Below are 22,774 nucleotides of genomic sequence, written 5' to 3'. Positions count from 1 at the left end.
TGGAGTTATTTGCAGAGGTTAAACAGTCTGGAATTTTTCCATCAAAATACCATTTTCCAGCTTTTCCCTCCTGCCCCCCCCCCAAAAATTCGGTACCTCAAGCAACATTCCTATAAAGCGCCAGTCGTAGAGCTGAGAAATGCTCCCCCTTTCTACCTTGCCATGGACTTCAGATAACCTGCTTACTTGTTTCAGTTATCAGTGTGTGTCTGCTCTAACATCTCTTTTAAGGGGCCAAAAGCTTTAGTAACAGATCCAAGGTAGAGCCTGGGGGGGCTTTACTGTTCTGTAACAGGCCAGCTACAGCCAATGGACTTGGGAGTTCTAGGTTCTTTGCATCTCTGCATCTGATGATAGATTTGATGTCTTGCTGTAGCTGGTCACCAGTGTGAAAATGGGAACACCCCTTTCTTAACTAGGACTCTGTGTAGTGAGGATTCCCCTACGGCAAGGATGATATAGGTTTTCCCTTATGAGGTCTGGAAACTCTGTTACCCCCAAACTTAGTGTCCTAAAACAACGACGTTAACATTAATTATTTCGCACATTTTCTGTGGGCTAGATGTACGGGAGTGGCTTAGCTAGGTAGTCTGGCTCCTAGTCTCCCATGAGATTACAGTTAAAATGTGACACTGGAGCTTGACTGAGGCTGGAGGATCCACTTCCAAGATGGCTCTCGCATGTGGTTTTGGCCGGAGCCCTCAGTTCCTCGTGCTTAGGGTTGCTTTAGAGTGTCACAGCATGGCAGCTGACTTCCCCAGATTGATCCAAGTCCTTCGGGACCTAGCTTTGGACATCACATACTGTAACTTGTGCCATATTTATTGGCCACACGGACCAGCCCTGACATAGTGTTGGAGGAGACTACACAAAGCGCGAATACCAGATGGTGGGAATCTTTGGGGCTGTCCGAGAGGCCGAGTACCACCAACAGTAACCTTCCCAACAGCCCTATTTAGAGTTATTGCATGAGTGACCCAGCATAACAGCTAGTAATATGTGACATCCCTCAGCTGTGGTGGACGGAAAAAAAGGTTAAAGGCAAGCATGTGGCCTGAGCCCTGAGCACTGGGGCCATGTTGGTTCAACGCCGTTGGTGAAAGAGTATTGTTCACCTCATTAAAAGATTTTCCAGTGACTAGTAAGAAAGAAAGATTGATGAAAGAAGAGACTAAAGGCATCAAGATACTTGAGGAATTAGATTTATTTCTCAAGTTCTCCAGACTTCCTCCAGTCTTTCCCTGGTGAACCTTGAGAGGCCGCCTATTCTCACAGTTGTGAGACCTTAGAAGATAATCTGCAAGTGATTTTAGGGCCAAATAAGTAGTTCATTAGTTCTATCCAACTGCCTCTCTAGTGTCTCAGAGGTCATGGGCATTATTGGGATGATTTTGCGTGTGCCATGGCCAGTTATATAGTTAGGTCATCAGGTGGAGAGTAGAACAAGCTTTTACAGAGACTCGAGGAGATGTTCATCAGGTTCCCTGCACAACATTTGACAAACGATTGGGTGGCTGTGTCAACCTAGACACTCTACCAGGAACCTCAGGTAAACAGCAGATGAAGCAGAGAGAGTCCCGGAACTCATAGAGGTTATATTCTTATGGGACGCTAACCCAGTAAGGAAAAAGAAAGTAAGCAGCAGATGTCCAGTGATAATGAAAACAACGAAGAACGCAAAGCTGGTGAAAATGATGTAGACAGTGGTAATGAGATTCTCATGTTCAGTTGGTCGGCCAGGGAAGACCTCTTCGAGACTGTTAAGTAGAGACCTCGATCACGTGAGGGGTTGAGTCTTGCAAGTATCTGGAAGAAGAATATTTCAGATTAAGGGCACAGCAGGTGGAAAAGCCCTAGGACAGAGACAAACTTGGGTGTGCTTTCCACGAGCCAAGGAGGCTCACCCATATACTGATTCTGATTGTTGGCTTTGCTCTCTTGACCACAGTCTTGCAGTCTTGTCGTATTCTCTTCTTTAAAGAAATACTGGACAAGATTCACTTGGGGAGTGTGTTTTGCTGTGGTGAGTTTGTGTGTATTTCCCCTTTTTCTCCCCACAGAGCTTTTTGCAAAATTTATGTATGCAAACAGGTATTTTTGTTTGTTTCACTTGAGTTGCTTTTGCATAATGTAACAAGCCCATGATTTCACATGTACAGTAATTCATAGAAAGTGATAGTCATCTTGCTTAGACACCTTGGTTCTCAAAACTAGCTTGCTAAATATAGTACCTTCTCAGACCCATATAAGATGCCATAAAAAAAAGAAAAAATAAAGGTCAAAGTTTCCCCACCCACGAATTTGGTTATAAAAACAGCAAAGCAGGGTTTTTCTGAACTTGAATCAGTAAATTTTTAATTTAAATAGTATCCTGTTTTGACAAAGTGCTAAACCACGGCAGTCTCAGGGAGACACTGTTAAGCTTTTGTCAGTGCCTGCTGGCATCTCTCAACAGGAAACTTGGGATGGCTTTTGTTGTCATTTTGTAAGACACTGGCAAGGAATGGGTGCCCTTATTTGCTGCATCCGGGAAATGGACAGAGGAGCTCTGGTGCAGCTCAAGCCTGTTTCCATTAGCTTTACTACATGGCGTAACCTTGTGCCATACAAAGCCTGTATTGTTTCTTTTGTTCAGTTCAACAAGAGCTTTCTGCCTTTACTAGTCAGCAGGCTGCCAGAGTGAGACACAATGTGATGTCACACAGGCTCTACTCCCTGACCCACCCAACAAAGAATTGAGCCTGCAACCTTTTCCGATCTTGGTGTTACGATGTGATCAGTGGTACAGTTCACCTCTCAGGGCCCTGAACAGTTCCTGAATGGCCTGGACCTCCCGAAGAAATCCGAGGTGCTGTAAGAGCTCTCTGCTGGAGTTCATTCCCAGCTCTCTTCTATCTCAGTTTGTTGCATGTTGAATAGTAAGTTGCATTTTACTGTAAAGGTGACTGCATTTTTCTTATGGGGCCTTCAGGGTAAACAGCCGTTAGTTTCCATCTGTGAACACACATGTAGCTTGTGTTTGGGTAGGGTGCCTGGTGCTTCCGAAGTCATTATTTCTCTGTAATGTTTATGCTCCGTGGTTGTGCATAGATAGATTCTATGCCCCAGTGCCGGACGGAGAGGTAACCTGTAATTCCAGCTGAATGTGTTACACTTGAAAGTAGACCAGAGTGGGAGCAAGAGATGGATCGAGCAAATAGCTTTTAATTCTACGTAAATTGGTTTTCGACTTTGCTCTGGGGCAGAAGTTTGCAGCCCAGGGTCACGTTAGATGTCGCTCATGATCTGGAAGAGAGGCGTTCCTTGGTGAGTGTTGAGCAAGACAGAACTCGGGATTTCAGCCCTGCCTCTCAGTGACTGACTTGGGGAAATCGAAGATGGCTTGTCTAGCCAGCCACTGCAGCCCTTCTGTCTCTACCAGCCAGAGAAACTGAAGATTGGAAGAAGCAAATGACTATTGCAGATTCTCCAAGGATAAAATTAGCATGACATTTATTAAATGTCCCCCCGCCCCCCACACACACACACACTCTTTTCTTAATAAATTGCATAATAATGACACTGGTATGTTGCGTTGTCACATAAGGGTGAATTAGAAGATGCTCTTTGAGGCAAGGCGCACACATTTCTTTCATATGGAATGAACCCCCGGCCCTCAATGGGGAAACTATAACTGCTGGGGCGCAGAGAGGGGAGAGCCTTCTCTTTTGCCTCTTGCCCAGAGCCAGGGATGTGCGAGAGGCCAATTGCCGACACGAAGCGGTACTTTCATGCACGGAGAAGGCAATCACGAAGGATTTCAGTCTGATATCTTTAGTTCAAATTTAAGAATCGTTGGCCAGCACCGTCAGGATTAGCCCAAACTTTAAAGGTATAGAGAACTATGTCTGAATCCTCACCTGCCCTCTAACCTTGGACAAGACATTTAACCTTTTCACTTTTGTTCCTGTGTCTATGAAATGGCTGTCGAAGATACCTCCCTCTCAAGCTTAAGGGAAGGACCAAATGAAAACCAGAACATAAAGCATCCAGCCGAGATACCCAACGTGAGACGCGTACTTACCAACAGAAGATGCTAATAATGTTATCAGAACTTGATGGAATTGTTTACAATGACTTTAAAACACCAAGTTAATATTCATATTCATTATTAGTAAGAATCTTGAGCCATAGGACCGCACTCAGCTTTGGCTAGAATTTCATAGTAAAGAGACAGTAAGTGAAATTTTGGAATGCTGAATATTAGTGAGTTTAAGTGGAAAAGCTCACTGGGAGGGGAAAAAAAAAAACAAAAGTAGCTCTGAGTTGTTGATGAGCTGGAGAGAAAGTACAACAGCCTAGAAATGAGTGGATTTGGACAAGATCATTGAATTAAATACACAAGCCACCGATGTAGACAATTTATTTTATGCCCAAATCTGTATATTTAAACAATGATTTTAAATTTTAAAAAGCAATTTTATAATGGAGAACACAAAGCCTTTTAAAAAATTATTTAATGGGAGGTAATCCATTAAAAACCTATCCAATGAAAGTGGCCTGGTCTCAGTGAGTGATTTAAAACATCATGGATACACAGTGGATACTTTGAAATGGGCCACCATGAAGACAGAATGTATTTCCCTGGCATGTATAGATTACAATACAGTGGTTCCTAACGTATTTTGTAAATCATCTATTGCCACACTCCATGAACGTATGATTGTTTCAGTTTGGCAAATGGGACCTACAAAGATACAGAAACTGTAATGTCAAATTTAAAAAGAAGGGAAAAACAGACCCATGAGTGAGGAATCAGTTTAAAAGGAAGGAAAAATGGTGAAAGAATTTTGAGTGAAATCCCATCAGACCAAAAAGTCTTCATTTTACTTTCATCATGAGACCATGGGGGTATTTCCTTGTATTTTTTTTTTTTTAAGGTGGTGAAAATATCTTGAAGAAATTCCCAGGGCTTGTGTCTAGAAGACATTTAGGTTTAAAGTGATGGTTCAGGCGTATCCTGATAAGAAACTTGTAAACATGGGTGATTAAAAGAAAAATGTACATGTGTTAAATTGAAACCTAGTGATTGATGCGTGGCTGGGACAGTTTGAGTGTAATTAGGGTTGACTTGGGGAATCCCTTCCAGAACAGCATCACATGAACCAAGATCTACGACTGCCACTGTATGCTTTTTACTTGAGTGTTTCCCTCTTGGTATGCTTTTTAAGGTTGATTGGAAGTATTAATATAACTACTTCCTAATCTCCTTCTGGAAAGAGGTACCTGTATTAGTCAGAACCTTTCCACATGTAAATGTCAGAACCCAACTCAGACTGGCTAATGATGGGTTGTGGGGATGTCTATGGACTTGAAAGTTCCACAGTTAGCCTGGCCTCACACACAGCTGGGACCAGGCACTCATATAACGTCACCAGGACTCGGTCTAGCTCCCTTTGTTTTCTGTTCTGCTTTCTTTTTATGTTGGTTTTATTCTCTGTCAGATTCTCCATTTGCTGAGCCAAGATGGCTTCTGAGAGCCCCAGATTCACATATGTACTATTGATCAACCCCAGCAGAAAAAAAGAATATATCTCTTACTCAGTAATTGTAACAGAAGTCTGTGAATTGACTGCATGACTTGAGTAATCTACACTTGGTCCAGTCACTGTGGACAAGGGGATGGGAATAGGCTAACAGGCTGGGATGAAGCCATTTGCTTGCCTCCATATTCCCCCTGGATAAAGTTGGCTCCACTAAAATCACATAGATCCAGAATAAACAAGGGACAAATTGTTGTACCTCAGTTTTCTTTTTAGAAGATAGAGAAGGGTGCCACATAGACATTTTACCCCGTGTCATCTTAAAGAGAGTAAGGCCTGCCATATTGTTAGTGTTTAGCCTGTCAACAAGTGTAATGGAAAAAATGACTTCCCTGAGAGTTGGACAACTTGGCATTCAATCCATATTCTTTGTCTTACTGCTTGTAAAGCTTGGGAGAACAGTATAATACATTTCCTAGGACTTAGTGTCCTCATCAGAAACCAGAGATCCTTGGCCTACGATATTTCTGCAAGTCTTTGGTTGCTGGAAACTCTATACTTCATATTTATGTTTCATCCTTGTAGTGATTTTCTTACTCTACCCATTTCATGGACTGGTATGTTCTAGACATTGAGCACTGTCTGATAGAATTTTCTACAGTGGTGGAAATGTTTTATGTCTGCATGTCCAATGTGGTAGTTATTGGCCACACTGGCCTTTGGGCAGCTCAGATGTGGCCAGTATGATTGAGAATGTTCAATTTTACTTTCTTGTAATTAATATAAACTTACCTAGCTATATGTGACTAGTGTCTACCCTATTGGACAGCTCAGCTCTAGATTAATGGCTCAGCAGAGCTACGTGGATTTGAGACAAGTGACAGCAGAAGAGAAGTTAAATCTTGACATCCTGTGCCCTTTGTGAGTGATGATTAAGTGTAGTTTTCATTCACAGTTTGCAGTTACGATAAAAAGCACTGCTCATTCCAACAAATAGAGAAAGACTATGGTCTCCTTATGTATCCCCCTACCGAAAAAAACAAACACAACCAGAATTGTCAAGTGTTGGAGGTTGATTCTTTAATTTTTGTGGCTCCTCATGTCTCTGCCCTGCCAGGTGGTGTGGAACAATGGAAAGAATGCTTAGTTAGGAGTCAGAAGTTTTGGGTTCTAGGGCTGCTTCTGCCAGTAACTGCTTAGATGTCTGACCTTTGGCTAAGACATTTTTCCTTCTTGGGTATGAGTTTTCTCATCTGGAAAATGAGGGGGTGGGATTAAAATGATCTCTCAATCTATTCCAGAGAAAAGTTTCTGTGATTCTAACTTCCTTCCGTCGTTCTCATGGCCAGGATGGTGGCTGAGAAGCCTCCCTGGGTCGTCCCTGTCAGTATAGCAGATTTCAAGAAACTGGGAGCCACCTTGGACCATTCCAGCATATGAATGGTGGGGTGTTGTAACACTCCTCAGATTCCCATCGGATCTGGAAGGACCCTGAGAAGAGTCCATTTTTGCTTCCATTTTGTGGAGTGTTCTCATTCAAGATAAGAAGAAAATTAATAGCAGGTAGCATTAAGAAGTGCATCCTTAATTTAAAATTTAGTTACATGTGGTTGTATTACTTCGTGAGTTGAAAATGCTTCAGAGAGGGTGTTGGCCAAAGTGAAGAATATCGAGTGAAGGACAAAGAGACAGGTTGTTATCCCAAGTGAGCTTGAGAAGGTAGTTCATCGTGTAAAATAACAACCGCTGCTTTTTGGTAAGCCTGAAAAGGGAAATTCAGAGAGAATACGACTTTTCTTTGGTACCAGGGAACTTAGAGTTAAAGAAGGATGTTTGGAGTGACTTCATCTGGGGAAGGTTGGATTTTGAAGGAGGAGATGAATCACAAATGAAGAGAAAGAGGAAGGGAAGAACATTGGCCAGATTTGCAAGAGCAGGTAGGAGGATCTGAAGTGTTCCAAAGGACAGTGTGGTAGGATGTGTCAAACCAGTACAGAGGGAGAGAGGCATCAGCTGGGGCTGAATAGAAATAAGATGTTTATTTGGTGATTTAATTTTGATGTTTGGTAATGACATGTGCTAATTGTGCTGTTATCGCGTGAGAAGGCGGCAGCATTAAAACGCGTACTGGTGTGGTCCTGCTCCTGAACTCCCATTGTAAATAACCGTTCCTGTGCCCTTTCTCCACAGGATCATTCAGACACGGTTGCATCTTGTAGCTTTATTTTTATTTTTTAACTGGCTATCTTTATGTATGGGAACAGTCATCTCCAGAGATACATTTTCATTTCAGAAAACTTCTAAAGGTGTTAATTGCATTTTTCAAAACTCTTATGTAATTATTTAAAATTATTCTACCGGCACCATAAATCAGAACTTTTCCCATTATATCGCCAAGGAACATTTATGACCTGTTTAGACAGTTTTGATTTATAGGTTTAGGAAACAAGAATGTAGAAACCATTGCCAGGTTTTAATTTGGAAATTTCTTCAGCCACGTCTGTTTCTACGGAAAGGAGAAGAGGAAAGCTGGTAGGGGAGGTGCTGGGGGAAGCGTAGCCCCCACTAGTAAGATAAGAGGTATAAAAACCCCACTTGGGGTCCTGCTTCGAAACGGGTGATCAGTGTGTCTTTCACATGTTGTGTAGTTTTTGCCGGCATTATTTTTTTTATATTGATTTATTTATTTTGAAAGAGAGAGGGTGCACACGTGCGTGAGTGGGGCAGGGGCAGAAAGAGAAAGAGAGAGAGATTGCCAAGCAGACACCCGTCTGTCAGCACAGAAGCACAAAACCCGACACGGGGCTTGATCTCATGAACCGTGCGATCATATCCCGAGCCAAAATCACGAGTCGGACCCCTAACAGACTGAGCCACTCAGGTGCCCCTGTTGCCATTATTTTCAAAAGCTGGTTTCATGTGATGGAACCTAATTCTCAATGAGTTAGTTATTTAAGGTTCTAGACCTCCGTTGCCTCATCTATAAAAGAGAGGCTAATAATAGGATCTCTTCACTGGATTGTGGTAAAGATGAAGTAAGTTCACTCATCTATGCATCAGCAACATTTGTTTATGAGGTGCCTCCTGAGATCCAGGCGCCGTGTCAGGTGCCACCTGAGGGTGGCGGGAGGAACCTGGCCTCTCCAAGCGCGTTCAGTTTGGAACAGATGGTAGATATGAATAACGCCTAGCATGGAACAGGTGTCGGTAACTGTCAGATGAGGACAATAGCGTCGTACCGTAGAGTTGCGAACCACTGGAATGCACACTTTTAGCAAACTGATTTCAGTACATCTCAGATCATGTGATTCGAGGCAATCCGGGGGGACAGAAATGGTGTGTGTCCAGGAAGGGTGAGGAAGAGTTAATATTTGAAGGTGAAAAATCACGATTTAAAAAAAAAAAAAAAAAGGTCTCAGCTGGCTGAAATTCTGGATCAAAATCAAAAAGATCTTTCATGGGGGGGGGGGGGGCGCCTGGGTGGCTCAGTCGGTTAAGCGGCCGACTTCGGCTCAGGTCATGATCTCGCGGTCTGTGAGTTGGAGCCCCGCGTCGGGCTCTGGGCTGACAGCTCAGAGCCTGGAGCCTGTTTCGGATTCTGTGTCTCCCTCTCTCTGACCCTCCCCTGTTCATGGTTTGTTTCTCTCTGTCTCAAAAATAAATAAAACATTAAAAAAAAAAAAAAAAAGATCTTTAATGGGAATGAATGCAAAGCCGAGACCACTGTGTGTGTAGTAAGAGCTCCAATTTAACAGTAGTTCAGGACCGTTAGTTAGGGGATGATTGTAAAATTGGTAGGAGCCAGTCGTGACCCGGTGGGGGCCCGGACACCAAGAAGTCTAAGTTGCATTAATACTGTAATGAGGAATCGAGTCTCTGTCCTCCTCTGGACTAGCCCGATGGCACCTGACCCTCGGTGCTCGTTTCTGGAAGCTGCATGTGAAGGGGGTTGCGGCAGACCAGAGCAGATGTCATCGAGTGTCAAATGCTGGCGTTGCGTTTGGAACAAAACTGGAACTTCTGTAGCTTCAGAGGGAAGGGGCCGAACCAAGACTCTGAGACTGTGGCAGGAACGAGCAGAGGGACTGTGGGCAGGGCCGAATGCCACCAGCTGTTGGGATTAACTCGGCCCACAAGTGTGCAATTCCCACAGTCCAGGTGACAGAAGAGAAACAGAGGTGATGCCCAGCCCTACGTCTTCTGCTTGCGAAGAAAAGGTTTCAAGTTGCCTCTGTTTCTGACCGGCCAGTGACTCGTCCTAAGTGCAGGCTGTGGCCTCTCTGTAGGTTTCCCCTGACCTTTGTCTTTCTTCGTGGGGTTGGGCAAGAGGCATCAGAGGCAGAGCAAAATGGAGTGGGGAAACTGTGAGCAGTGAAAATCGAATTCTGGGGTGTTCCAGTGTTGACAGCAATTCCGGGAATTGCTTTTCCCACCCTTCCAGTTTTCATTCCGGATTCTTTTCATGTGACCAAATTAACAAGACAAATGGAAGATAGAGGACTTGTTTTTTTTTTTTTTAATTTTTCAATTTTGAGAGAGAAGAGAGAGAGTAGACGAGAGGCAGGGGGGACGAAAAAGAGAGAGAGAGAAAGAGAGAGAATCTTAATCTGGCTCCATGCTCAGTGTGCAGCCCGTTGTGGGGCTTGATCCCACGATCCTGGGATTATGACCTGAGCTGAAACCAAGATTCAAACACTCAACCGACCGAGCCACCCAGGCGTCCCGGAAGATAGATGATTTTTTAAAAATCTCGATATCTCTGTGTTGTCCTTAGTGACTGAAATCTGAAGTGACTTGTGTAATCCTTGTATCGTACTTTGCATTCAGTTTATGTTTTAAAAAACTTTCAAAGAATCTGATTGATCATTGATTGCTGTATATGGAGTGCATTTTTGGATGTGAGGTCAGTCAGTCATAAAATTGTGATCAGTAAGATCTTAGCCCCTCACTTGGCAATAGAAATGCTTCCTTGTGTTGACTGTGCATGTTACATACAGAGGTGTGTTAAAGGAAAAACGGAGACGTATTGCAATTTTTAAGAGTTTATTTGAACTAAAATCAATTTGAATTGGGCAGCACCCCAGATACGTAGCAAGTAGAAAGGAGCTCCGAGGACCACTCCAAAAGGAAAGATTTTTACAGGCTGAGGGAAGTGGGAATAAAGAAATTTGGTTATTGGTTATTGCAGGGTCCTTCCTGTAGGGGATGGCAGGAGTCTGTTAGGCAGATGACCTAACTAGTGCTAATCAGGAGACTCGTGGATTGACTGGTTTAAGACTCCATTTCTCGGAGAGCTGAAATTGTAAGTAAGTTACATCTATGTCAGTTTGGTGCCATAGGGCTTAGTAAAAGTGATCCCTTTTGGGGCCTGCCTTTTTTTTTTTTTTTTTAAAACAGTTACTCCTTTTAATCAGATTCTCAGCCTGAGTGATGCGATCAAAATTTAAGGCATTGGTGATACTCCCAGCTACTGCTCTGGACTTCTTGCAGTTTTTTATTTTTGTATGTTTCTTTTTTCCTCTTTTTTTTTTTCTTCTCCCTCCACACCCCAGAATCTCAGTGTGGCATTCATAGGTCATGATGTCTTTTTGCTGAATCTCTTTGTAGTATTCACAGATCATGGTGTTAGGTTCACATTCTTTAAGTTGGCCATTCTCTTCGCTCCTTGTCTGATGTTCTAGTCTTAGGGAGATCATTTGCTTGGTAGTCAGTCGCTGTGAACATGCACATAAAGCTTTTGAGAGAATACAGCATACCAGGGAGACTACTGTGATCATTATCAGCAGGAAAATGTCTAGAATGTACTTTGGAGCCCATGGCCTCCAAGACCTAAGCCAGTCAGAATCAAGTAAGTAAAATAAAGACCCTGTTGAAGGAGTCACTTTGTTAAGCCAGCTAGCTTGTTCAGTGATCTTATGTAGCCGAGTCTCAACTAACCCACAAGTGTTAACCCCAAGTGAAGCAAGTGGTGTTAGCCACAGCGCAAATATCTCCTGGCTCGAATGAAAGATAATCAATGGCTCTCCTATTATCAAGAACAACTTCGCCAGAGATTTTTGTTGGGTAGGTATTGTGTTAGCAGTAGGTTCAGGGATGGTTGTCAGAGATAAGGAGCATGTGTTAACAGAAAGACAAAAAAAAAAAAAAAAAACAACCAAGTAGCAAAGAGGCAAAAGGAAAAAGGCTTTCATATCGGAGGTAAAGATCTCGATCTATGACCATGAAAGAGCTGTCCACTTCAAGATGCCATCTACTTCTGAGAAGGAACTTTCTGAGTCAGTAAGTTTAGATCTCCAGCTGGTGTGCCATTCTAGGAGTCTGGAAGAACGCTTTTAATTGGGAGGTGAGGACCCACGTTTCCACCCCCTGAAGTTTGACTGCTATCTGGGTAGTAGGACGGATCTGATACCGTCCCTTGCAGGAAGACTCAAGTGCAGTCTTTGCTCTTCATGATTCCCAATCATGAAGGTGGGAGAAGATGAGAAATACTAGTTTGGAGGATTGTAGCCAGATATTTGAAGAAACTAGAAGAATCCCATATCTAGTCCAGGTTGATAGGTATATATGGCAAAAATTCAAAGACCAGGAACAAGGCTAGAATCTAATATCCACAAGGTTGTGTTGTGATTTTTCTACTGAAACATAATTTTTTTTCTCTGCAGTCACCCTCATTTCTATCAAAGATTATCACAGTAAAACTAATTTGTTTAACAAATAAGTCTAGTCTGGGGGCGCCTGGGTGGCTCAGTTGGTTAAGCGTCTGACTTTGGGTCAGGTCATGATCTCACGGTTTGCGGGTTCCAGCCCTGCTTCGGGCTTTGTGCTGACAGCTCAGAGCCTAGAGTCTGCTTTGGATTTGTGTCTCCCTCTCTTTCTGCCCCTCCCCCACTCAACCTCTGTCTCTCTCTCCCTCTCTCAAACGTAAGTAAATATATTTTTTTTAATTTAAAAAAGTCTAGTCTCATTAAACTTGGCCTGATTAAAGCAGAATAGCAAGAATAGTGATTGACCATGTAGCCTCTCTTAAAATCTGCTTTTCATAAGGAATTTTTTGTAAGGAATCTTAGACTGGATTTTATAAGCCTCTCAAAGATAAGAAGCCAACCCAAGTGCTCAACATCAGACTTTTCCTGAAATACCTATAGATGTGGGCAAATTCCTGTCTTCCTGAGGTGTTCAAGCTGTCCTACAGTTCTTGAGCCTGCTCTGAAGTTATGCTCTTCCTTACAAACCTGTTTAAATTGCCAGGAGCCTTGTAAGTAAAGTACCAGGCCAGTCTTCCCAGGGACTTTATTAGCTATATAAAGTCAACCTTATTAGTTCCTTAAAACTGTCTCATCATATTTGATTCTATCAACATTCTCAAATCTGACATTCCAGTCAAAACCTTGGTAATATAAGCATTGTTTCTAGTTGTGTCCAAGGAGCACATGCTTTTATTGAACTTAGGGAGGTAACTCTATTGCCATGAAAATAAGAATACTCAGTAAGCTTCCACATTATGGAGGGACCAAGTAGGGGGAAAAAGTAAATATTTAAATTCTGTTTACAAAGGTATACTTTACAAAATCATTGTAAGTCACAGATGGCTTAAGAGAAAAGAGAAAAAGATTTCCCTAAATCTGGGGGCAACACCCTTCAGGAAGTAGCAATGTTTTAAAGAAAAAGTCGTGTGTGTGTGTGTGTGTGTGTGTGTGTGTGTGTGTGTGTGTGTCTGTATAGAGAGAGATAGATCAAATCATCCCTACCACTTTATTCAATCCTGTATTATTAATTCTTGTTCTGTTTGCATCCAGTTTTTCATTAGTTCTGGAAATTCTTACCCAGTTTAGTCTTACGGTCTTCAAGTTATCAGAAACCTGTATTCTAGAATACTTTTCGCTGTCTTTTCTATGAATCTTTCTGAAGATGAAGCATTTTTGCAAAAGCATTAGAGTAAAATAATAACTGTCTGTAAATGACCAAAAGACTTAAAAATTCCCCTGGTTAAAGATCTGCTGAGAATTCATTATAATAGAAGTGACAAAGAAATTTGCTTAGTTCTGTGACACACAACATTTTAAGGTAACTGAAATTACAACTGATAACATTATATAGGACATATCAGATTTCTAGGAGTTTCACACAATTTCTAGAACACTTACATTAATAACATGCATCCACATAAATACAAGCTAAGAATGTTTAACGTCACTTCTTATTTGACAAATGCTTCCCATGCAATTTGATATATTAAATCTAATTAGTTTAATGTCTCACTTTTTATATGGAAAGAGAACAAATCTTTTGAGATGTTCCAGGGACCTGCTATAAAATACCAAAGTTAGCTTGAGGTCAGAAGACTTCGTTTAGAATTTGATACTGGGAATTCTGTCCAAACATCAAAAAGTTTGAACTTTTGACTAAATAGGATCACAGATCATTATAAAATAATACTTAATTATCTATTTAAAAAACGTAACAGTAGTTGGGGCGCCTGGGTGGCGCAGTCGGTTAAGCGTCCGACTTCAACCAGGTCACGATCTCGCGGTCCGTGAGTTCGAGCCCCGCGTCGGGCTCTGGGCTGATGGCTCGGAGCCTGGAGCCTGTTTCCGATTCTGTGTCTCCCTCTCTCTCTGCCCCTCCCCCGTTCATGCTCTGTCTCTCTCTGTCCCAAAAATAAATAAAAAACGTTGAAAAAAAAAATTAAAAAAAAAAAAAAAAGTAACAGTAGAAAGGTTAACATAAATACAGAAGGTCATATACTTGTGAGAAAAAGTGAGCTTTCTTAATATTGAGAAGAGTGGGTTTGCCTAAGCAATCAGAGACCTGATAAAGCCAATATAAAGCACAGTAAATTGTTTTGTAAGAAGCAAAATCTTTACTTTCCAGGTAGATAAATTAAAAGGTAGAGAAAACCCTTTTTCAGTCTCTTACTGAAAGCACACCAAGAAAACTGTGCTTTTAGCAGATAAAAGAAAATTAAATTTTGGTTTTTCATAGGTACACTGTTGGTGTCATAGTGTTTTTTTAAAACCTTTATTATTTCTGATTTTAATTACATATATTAACTAGAATTCTTTTTTAATAAATTTTATTTATTTATTTTGAGGGAGAGAGCATGAGCAAGTGGGGGAGGGCAAAGAGAGAGAGAGGAGAGAGAAAGAGGAGAGAGAGAGAGAGAGAGAGAGAGAGGCCCATGCAAGTTCCACACTGGCAGCCAGAGCCTGACACAGGGCTACAACTTATGAACCACGAGACCATGACCTAAGCCAAAACCAAGAGTCAGACACTTAATTAACTGAGCCACCCAGGCACCCCTTCATTAGAATTCTTAACATGTCGCGTTCTTAATTCCCAGCAAAAACTAACTCAGAGTTGCGGATTGACAAATGTATAAATATTTCATAATTTTGAGAAGTATATTCTTCCTAATACTAAACTTTCTAGTGCGGCAGCAGGTGTGTTTACAAATAGACCCAGCTATCTTCAGTTTCTTTGTAAAAGGAAGCAAAAGGATGTAAACCGGTGTTCAGTGACTAATGGTTCACTGTTTTACCTTATTTGAAAACGATATAAGTAGTTAATGAATATCCATTATTTAACTCATCTCAGTTTAACTTTAAAGTTTCAAGTTACCAAGAAGATTCTGGAAACTGTTTTTAAGTGTACATACCATAAAGCATAATTATTGTTGAAAAGTTCCTTTTTAAGTTTAATCTTACTTACGTGTATATTTAATTCACTTGCTCTTAATGATTATGTTAGATTAATCATGAAAATTTCATGAGACATTAAACAGCTAACCATCATCTTAAGTTCTCACTCTCGCTGACAAATTCTCTGAGATAACATGAGCTTACTTGAGTTCTAGTGAACCTAGGTAGAATACAAGTATTATATTTAATGCTTTCTGTTGTAATTAAACCAACCAACAAAGTTACACCAGCTTTTTGTGTGTGTGTCTGAAGATCATCCTAGATCACATGAACTTGAAAAACATTTAGGTTAGTTTGCGTATTTCTGAGAGTATGTTTGGTTTATATAAACACTTCTTTGTCTTTAAGCCAATTAAATAGAGCTCTTTACATATTAATTTGGTGTTACGATCTGGAGATAGAAAAAAATACCACACATTTATAACATACATACATAGACATACAAAAACATATAGACAGACACAGAGATATTATAGCTTATATGTTAGCTTACTGGAGGCCTAAATCAGTCTCTGAATATCAGCTTCCAGTTTGGCCAAATTCTAACCATACAGTTACTTCAACAAAACAAAAAAGCCCTCAGATGCCTTGTGAGGTTTCAGCTGGGACAAACTGGATTCCAGGCAATACTGAAAAACCCCTGGGACACCAATGGTGTCCCACAGAGGATGCAAAGATAGTACCTTCTGCAGATCCAGAGCCACTCCCGAAGATAACCAAAAGAAAAAAAAAAAAATTAGACAATCCCCCCGAGAGCTGGCAACAAATCAGTAGGACCCCCAACTGCAAATGGGGTGTAGCCCACATTTCTGTCCAGCCAAATATTGGTCCCCCAAGCCAATGGCTGCCAAGTCAAGTTCTTAGGACACAAAACAAGACAAACAAGAAGGCAGTAGCTGTCCCTGGGAGAGAAAGGATCATAACCAGTGGGTCCTTAAAAGCAAATTCACAAGTCACAGTTCAGAGATCTACTTCTTGCATATGTTTTTTGCCTGCCAGTATGAATTTTGAAAGGAAGGGAAAATATGAGATTTTCCCTTCCTCTCTCAACCAGGCACCACAGAGATGTGGGATAGCGGACTGTGGTAAGAATTGTCCCCCTTTGTTGGCTCCTGCTAGTTTTCCCAGGATCCGGCGTGCAGGCTCTGGAGTGAGTAGGGTGTTTCGGTAGGTCTCATCCAAGTCATCAGAAACTGTAGAGTGGAAGTGATTTCCCCTTTACTTTTTTTTTTTTAACTTTTTTAAAAGTTTATTTATTTATTTTGAGAGAGGGAGTGGGGAAGGGCGGGGAGAGAGGGGGAGAGAGAATTCGACAACCGGGCTCTAACCCATGAACCACAAGATCATGACCTGAGCCAAAATCGGGAGTCAGATGCTTAACCAACTGAGCCCCCCAGAAGCCCTTCCCTTTACTTTTTATAGTGAGTATTTGACTAAGATGCCTTTTTCTCCAGGACACCTTCATAAATGGATAAGTTTAAAATTCTCCACTGTGGCCGCTGTAATTCAGGATTATCTTTGGTAAGGTCAATTTGCTTGTTCAGCATTAACACAAAATTTTATTCACCCGAGGCCTCACACTGGCCCTAGTTCAGCTCAAGTCATACCCAGTCTGACCCCAGACCCAGTTCTGTTTACAAGACCCAGGTCTGTTTATAAGTTGGACTCAGTCCGGCCCCAGAACCAGTTCAGTTTCTAAGTCAGACCCAGTCTGGTTCTGATTGTGGCAAATTTCTGGACCTAGTCCAGAAAAAGAAATGTTCAAATATATTCTGAAAGTTCGTCATGTAAAAAGTGCCGAGTGAGGATCCGAGACGAGCTTACCCACCTCCTCCAGAGGCAGCAAGGAGGCAGCAAGGCAGTAGAACGCAACAGGTGCCTATGTCTGGTTGCTCCTTGCTCCTGGGGGGTCATGGGTGGGGGTGGGGGATATATCTCTTTGGATCTCTCTTCTGAAAACACAACTGTTGAAAGCTAAACTGAGGCCTATTAAAAATTGTAAGAGTTTGACCAAAAATCAATTCGAATTGGGTAGCATCCAATCTAACAGATAAGATAGAAAGGAGCTCTGAGGAGCTACGCAAAATGACTTTCTAGGCAGAAGGGAACAGGAATAAGGAACTTGGAGGAGGCACAAAGCAAGTTGGTTATTACCAAGTTTCTTTCCTTTGGGGATGGCAGGGGTCTATCAGGCAGATTACATAACTAGTGCTGATCAGGTGATTCCTGAGGGACTGGCTGAAGAATGCATTTCTGAGAGAGCTGAAACTCTAGTTAAGTCTCAATATGAAGATACAGAGCTTAGCATAAACAATTCCATTTTGGGTGTGTTGTCTTGTGTTGTTTAACAGATGCTGTTTAACATGTACCTAGTTACTCTTTCCTTAGCACTATGCTGTGTACCACAAGTAGTGAAAGAAGAAAGAGTTCAGAATTTGTCTCTTGGAGCTTATGGTTTAGAGATAATACAGTGCATGAAACATCAATGAAATGCAAAAGAAGGAAATAAGGAAAGGACAAAAGAATGAGAAAGAAAGAAAAAAGAAACCGTCAACTCATTCATTTGTCTATTTGTTTATAAATTAATAAAATATTTGTGAAGGGGTTCTTGTGCGTAGGGCACTTTCTTTTGACATTTGATGTGCTAATTAAGCGTTGCATAGAATGCAGAAATTACTGGGGTAGGCCATAAATGCTTCAGGATGTCAGAAAAGTGGTACGACCCCAAATTGAGTTCCCATGGTGGTGACATTGGCTGAGTTAGTGGAGTAGCCTGTTCCACTCTCTTACGTGTGTATGTGTGTGTGTGCGTGTGTGTGTTTCTGTTGAGGAGGACAATGTGCCTGACAGAGGAGTGGGTTTTGTTGAGACTTGACTCCTTTCTTCTCTAACATTCAGTTTCACGGAAGTAGACAGGAGTTCAGTTGTCCTTCTTGCCCCCCTCTTAGCTGAGAAGGAACAAGTGAATAGAAATTAACAAGAGCTGCCTTGGCCCAGGCACAGCTAGGCTGCCTTCAGAAAAAGCGCACTCAGACTAGACCTCATGGTCCAGTGATTGGAGCCTTGCTGCAAAGAAGGAGTGATGACTGAAAGCCCAGTAGAAGTCTTGACTGGCTGGTTTTGTTAGAGTTCCGTTTCCTCTCCTCAGGGATTGGCATAAGTCCTTAATGCTTTCTACATTTGTCCCTGTATGGATGTGAATTCTCTTCATGCTTTTGTTGTACCTGATTGTGTAATTGCATAATAAGATATCCATATCTGACATGATATTATTTAAATATTTTCATGACCAAAATATCTAATGCTTGAGTCCATTGTGCTAGTGGTTCCTGAGCCCTAGTTGTATGGCAGACTCACCCTCTAGAGAACTGTAGAGGGACATCACAGATCCACTCAGTCAAAACCTTCAGGTCAGAGACCTCAGAATCCAGGTTGAGAGCGTGCCAGGATAGGAATAAAGAACCTCAAACTGCAAACTTGAGGGATGTGTGTGTGTTTGACCCAGCTGAGTGAGGTCAAGGGTAAGAGAGATCATGTTAAATATTGGACATAATATAGATGTGCAAGAGAGGCCATGCCCAAAACAGGATGAATGGGAGAGAAAGAGTTGAGTTCAATTTTTGAGATAGGAGGAACAGTAAAATTGTGGAAAAGAAGGGAAACACTGGTCTCAAAGGAAGGGAGATCCAGCATGAATTAGAAGTGCCCCAGCCCTTGTAAGTGCTTCACAGTTCCTTGGTGTGATGGCTCATGTTATCTCCCACGTGAATGTTGGCACATACTGTTCCCAGTAGCTGAAATGGCCTTCTCCACGCTGCCCACCTTACTACACGGAACAGAGCATTATTCTTAAATATTCAGCCCACTCCTTGCCTTAATTTAAAAGTATCCTTACCCCTGATGCCTAGGAAGGGGCCCATTTTCTCTGCTCCCTGCCCACGAGTCTCTCTTTTTTCCAGTTCAGCAAATGATGAAATGATGGCTGGTAACTATGTGTTGTGCTCTGGGAGCCTAGCAGACCTCCATTCTCCACATTGGGGTGTGTAGATGTTGGAAACTTTGAAAAGAATCTTAAAATCAGATTATTGGGTCATAATAATTGTGTGCAAGCTGAGTAATCTCTGGAGCATGGAATGCAAAGGTTTTCCTTCCCAGAGGCAATAGCAGCAAAACATTATAAAATCATAGGGTGAGGGTTCCATGAATTCGGTCCCATGTTCTCAGTGCTTGAGGCGGACCCCTCCTTAGATTATTCCAGTGGGTCTTTAAGAACTCACTTAACAAACCACCAAACTCCATCATACTTCTGAGTGATGAACCCGCTGTGGGAGGTGGCAAACCCCATAACCTGGAGATTGAAGTGGGACTGCCACCTTGCCTTCTGTGGAAGCTTCTTGGTCTAGGACCTGGTTACTCTGGATTGAAAAAGCAGTACAACCAAATGCCTTCTTCCATGGTTAAGATTAATTGGACGCAAGAGTTCCCGCTTCGCTTGTGGAGTTAGAATCTATGCCATCTACGTCACGGAAAAACAAGTCTAAGATGGTAAAGAAACCTCTTGTCTCCGAGTATTTCATTACAGCACAGGGAGGAATTTGAAGGACAAGTGGCATATACCTGTGGGATATACAACGATACTAGTGATGCTGGGAACCAGTTAAGTGCTTACACTATGCCAGGCGCTCACCCATTCTATGCCATTTAGTCTTTGTTACAACCCTCTGGTAAAAGAACTAGGATTCGTTTTGTGTGTGTGTGCTTTGTTCTGTTTTGTTTCGTTTTGTTATGGGTGAGGAAACCGAGACAAATGGAAACCGGTAATTTACCAAAAGTACAGTCGGGAAATGGTGTGGCCGGGGTCAGAACCCACGGCAGACCCTGTCCAGAGCTACCATACTAAACCGTCTAGGTGCCTTTTGTAATCAGAAACAAAATAAGCCCCGTTACCAGGGTGTTTCATCTCGACATCTGAGACACCAGGAGAGCTCGCACATCATCCAGGCAAGGGGCCACTGCCTGATGCTGAGTGCTGTGTTCGAAGAAGATGAGGGAAAAAGTCCGTGTGTCTCATGCCAGCAGCAGAAGCTCTTCATTCATGGGGTGCCTGGGTGGTTCAGTCAGTTAAGCGTCCGACTTCAGCTCAGGTCATGATCTCACACTCTGTGAGTTCGAGCCCCGCGTCGGGCTCTGTGCTGACAGCTCAGAGCCTGGAGCCTGCTTCAGATTCTGTGTGTGTGTCTCTCTCTCTGCCCCTCCCCTGCTCATGTTCTGTCTCTCTCTCTGTCTCAAAAATAAATAAAAATATTTAAAAAAAAAAAAAAAAAGAAGTTCTTCATTCAGGGAGAAGTCACGCGGAGCGTGGCCTTACTCGTGTAAGAAGCCAAGGAGGCTATCAGAATTTTACCTTTATTATTTCGGGTTCCTTCGTGCTGACCAGTGACCCTCGGTCCCATTTGTTTTCCGAGAGAGTAAAAGTGAAGCAGGCTCTTCGTTCTTACAGGCTCAGTTCAGCCCGCAGCCCCATCCCCAGCTCAGCAGATGGGGCAAAAGCCAGGCTTGGGAGCCATTCAGCTGAGAGATACTGGTTAAGTAATTTCAACACTCAGAGCTTCAGTCTCTTTATCTGTTAAGTGGGCACAGTAATACTTCCTTCCTAGGCTTTCACAGGGTTTATGACCTCCAGAGGATCAGAAGTAGGTCTTTTGAGTTGTTTGCCAAACATGTTTTCCCCTCTTTTTATTCCCTGATTTACCATAGACGTGGTAGTGTCCAAGAGTCCTGAAGTCTAAATTCCAATTTCTATTTTTACACTAGGTTTATATGTGACCTTAATTGTAAGCTATAAAATACCTAGAGCTCAGTCCTCGGCTAGTATAAAATGCGTACCAGTATATAAGAAGCAGTCAACAATGATAGTGTTTACTGTTATTGTTACTGTTCAAGAAGCCATGGAGAATCTCTCCTACAGTTCTCTCTTTGTGTAGGTGAAGTGTGTAGGCTCAGACAGGTGAAACGACATGCCCACAGTCGCACTGTTAATTAATTATAAAGTCATTCATAGAATCCTATGTCAGATCCCAATGTTCCTGCATCATCTCGGAGTTAAACAGACTGCTTGAGGGCATTTGGGACTAGCAAACTCCTGCGTACTTCCTTATGGGCTTGTTGGGTGAGTCCCAATAGTTGGAACCTGTTGGAAACTTCATGAGCCTTCAACGAATGCGGAGTGGAGACAGACACTTACATACCTTGATGCATGCTTCAGATTCTGCTCCTGCGTGTTTACACATACCCTCTCTTTCCAGCCTTGCTCTGCCACCCCAAGAAGTGTCCCCAAGAAGTAGCCTCATAACTTTTCCCCAGAGCAGAAGACAAACCTTTGGGTTTTTATCAGGTCTCTCTGAAAGGTAGGGGTGTGTGTGTGTGTGTGTGTGTGTGTGTGTGTGTGTGTGTTTAAACTCCGTAACTGTTAGGGCACGAAAATCCATAGAGAGCCATAGGGCCCCAGAAAATGTTTTCCGTGTTGCAGTTTCTCTGCCACCCAGTGTGGAAGGCAATTATCTTTGGAGGGGGATTCCACAGCCCTGCACGGGCTTCCCCGGCGTAAGATTTATTGTCGGCTGGATTGGGTGTTCTTTATAAGAGCATTTACTCGGCATCTAAAGCGCTGTCAAGAGTGCTACTTCCTGAATGCTTTTGACGTTGCAACTGCTAAGCTTCATTTTCCCGTCTTGGAGATATATTTTTGAAATGGTATGCAGGGATTTGTAAGGCCTCGTGCTTCCCATTGACACTGACAGGAGCTGCACCGTTAAAACCCTGCACACTGCTGCGGAAATTTACCCCCTCATGCCCAGAGCCCTCCTGCAGGCGAGTCTGGCCCGCACGTGCAGCGGGTTCCCGGAGCGGGGAGAGGGCATGGGAGCGAGTCCCGTTGTTTTGTGGAAGTCATGCCAGCTAATCAATCTCAAAGTTAACTGTTTTCTTACTTAAACAAAGGATAGGCAAAAGCTCTTCTGTGGCTTTTTTTTTTTTTCTTCCCCTCCTTTATGTGGATCTTATGAATGCCAGAGGAAAACTTGAGCTGCGAGTCAGCTAAATATACTGTATCATGAAACCTGAGGGACCACTGAATTGGGAACAGTGGCCCTTTACTGCTAAGAAGGTGTTTTATTGAAAATGCGCCGACATGCTCTCCCCGGAGAGTGAGCGAAAGGGAAGGCAAGATGCCCGACAGTAACACAGGTTGTTCTCGTAGGCGAGCTAAAATATAGAGTTTGGCACTCCTGGGCTGTGCTCGGGCAGGCAATAGAATAGACGAATGTGCATTTTTACATTAAAAGCGTCATATTTCACCAGCGGCGCCCCTCCCCCCGTTTGTTAAGCATCTTAATTTATATATTCCAGTTAGCAGTTCATTACCTGTCCCTTTCTCTCTCCTCCAGCTTTTAAAAGTTGTCTCTTGAATAAATTGAGGCAGTCAAAATTTCCTAATCCTGGCAGGCTTACCAGCAGAGGGCAGGCGTAAGGAAGGTTTTGATACGAGGGTGTGTC

At 42.5% G+C, this 22,774-nt stretch overlaps 1 protein-coding gene and 1 long non-coding RNA gene across 10 annotated transcripts in view; both read left to right on the top strand.

The window, feature by feature from the left end:
* The window catches only part of FOXP1 (forkhead box P1), a 386,554-nt gene that overhangs the window by 249,793 nt on the left and 113,987 nt on the right, over positions 1 to 22,774 (top strand). The window lies entirely within an intron of this gene.
* LOC128775544 (uncharacterized) lies at positions 9,175 to 20,499 on the top strand. The gene is made up of 2 exons (XR_008420303.1): positions 9,175 to 13,979; positions 14,227 to 20,499. It is a non-coding gene; the product is annotated as an uncharacterized LOC128775544 (long non-coding RNA).

This window comes from Panthera pardus, unplaced genomic scaffold (genome assembly GCF_024362965.1).
Source record: "Panthera pardus isolate Hobbes unplaced genomic scaffold, ASM2436296v1 HiC_scaffold_8, whole genome shotgun sequence".
Taxonomy (NCBI): domain Eukaryota; kingdom Metazoa; phylum Chordata; class Mammalia; order Carnivora; family Felidae; genus Panthera; species Panthera pardus.
The sequence above is the reverse complement of the archived record's forward strand: the minus strand, read 5'-3'. Positions and strand labels throughout refer to the sequence as shown.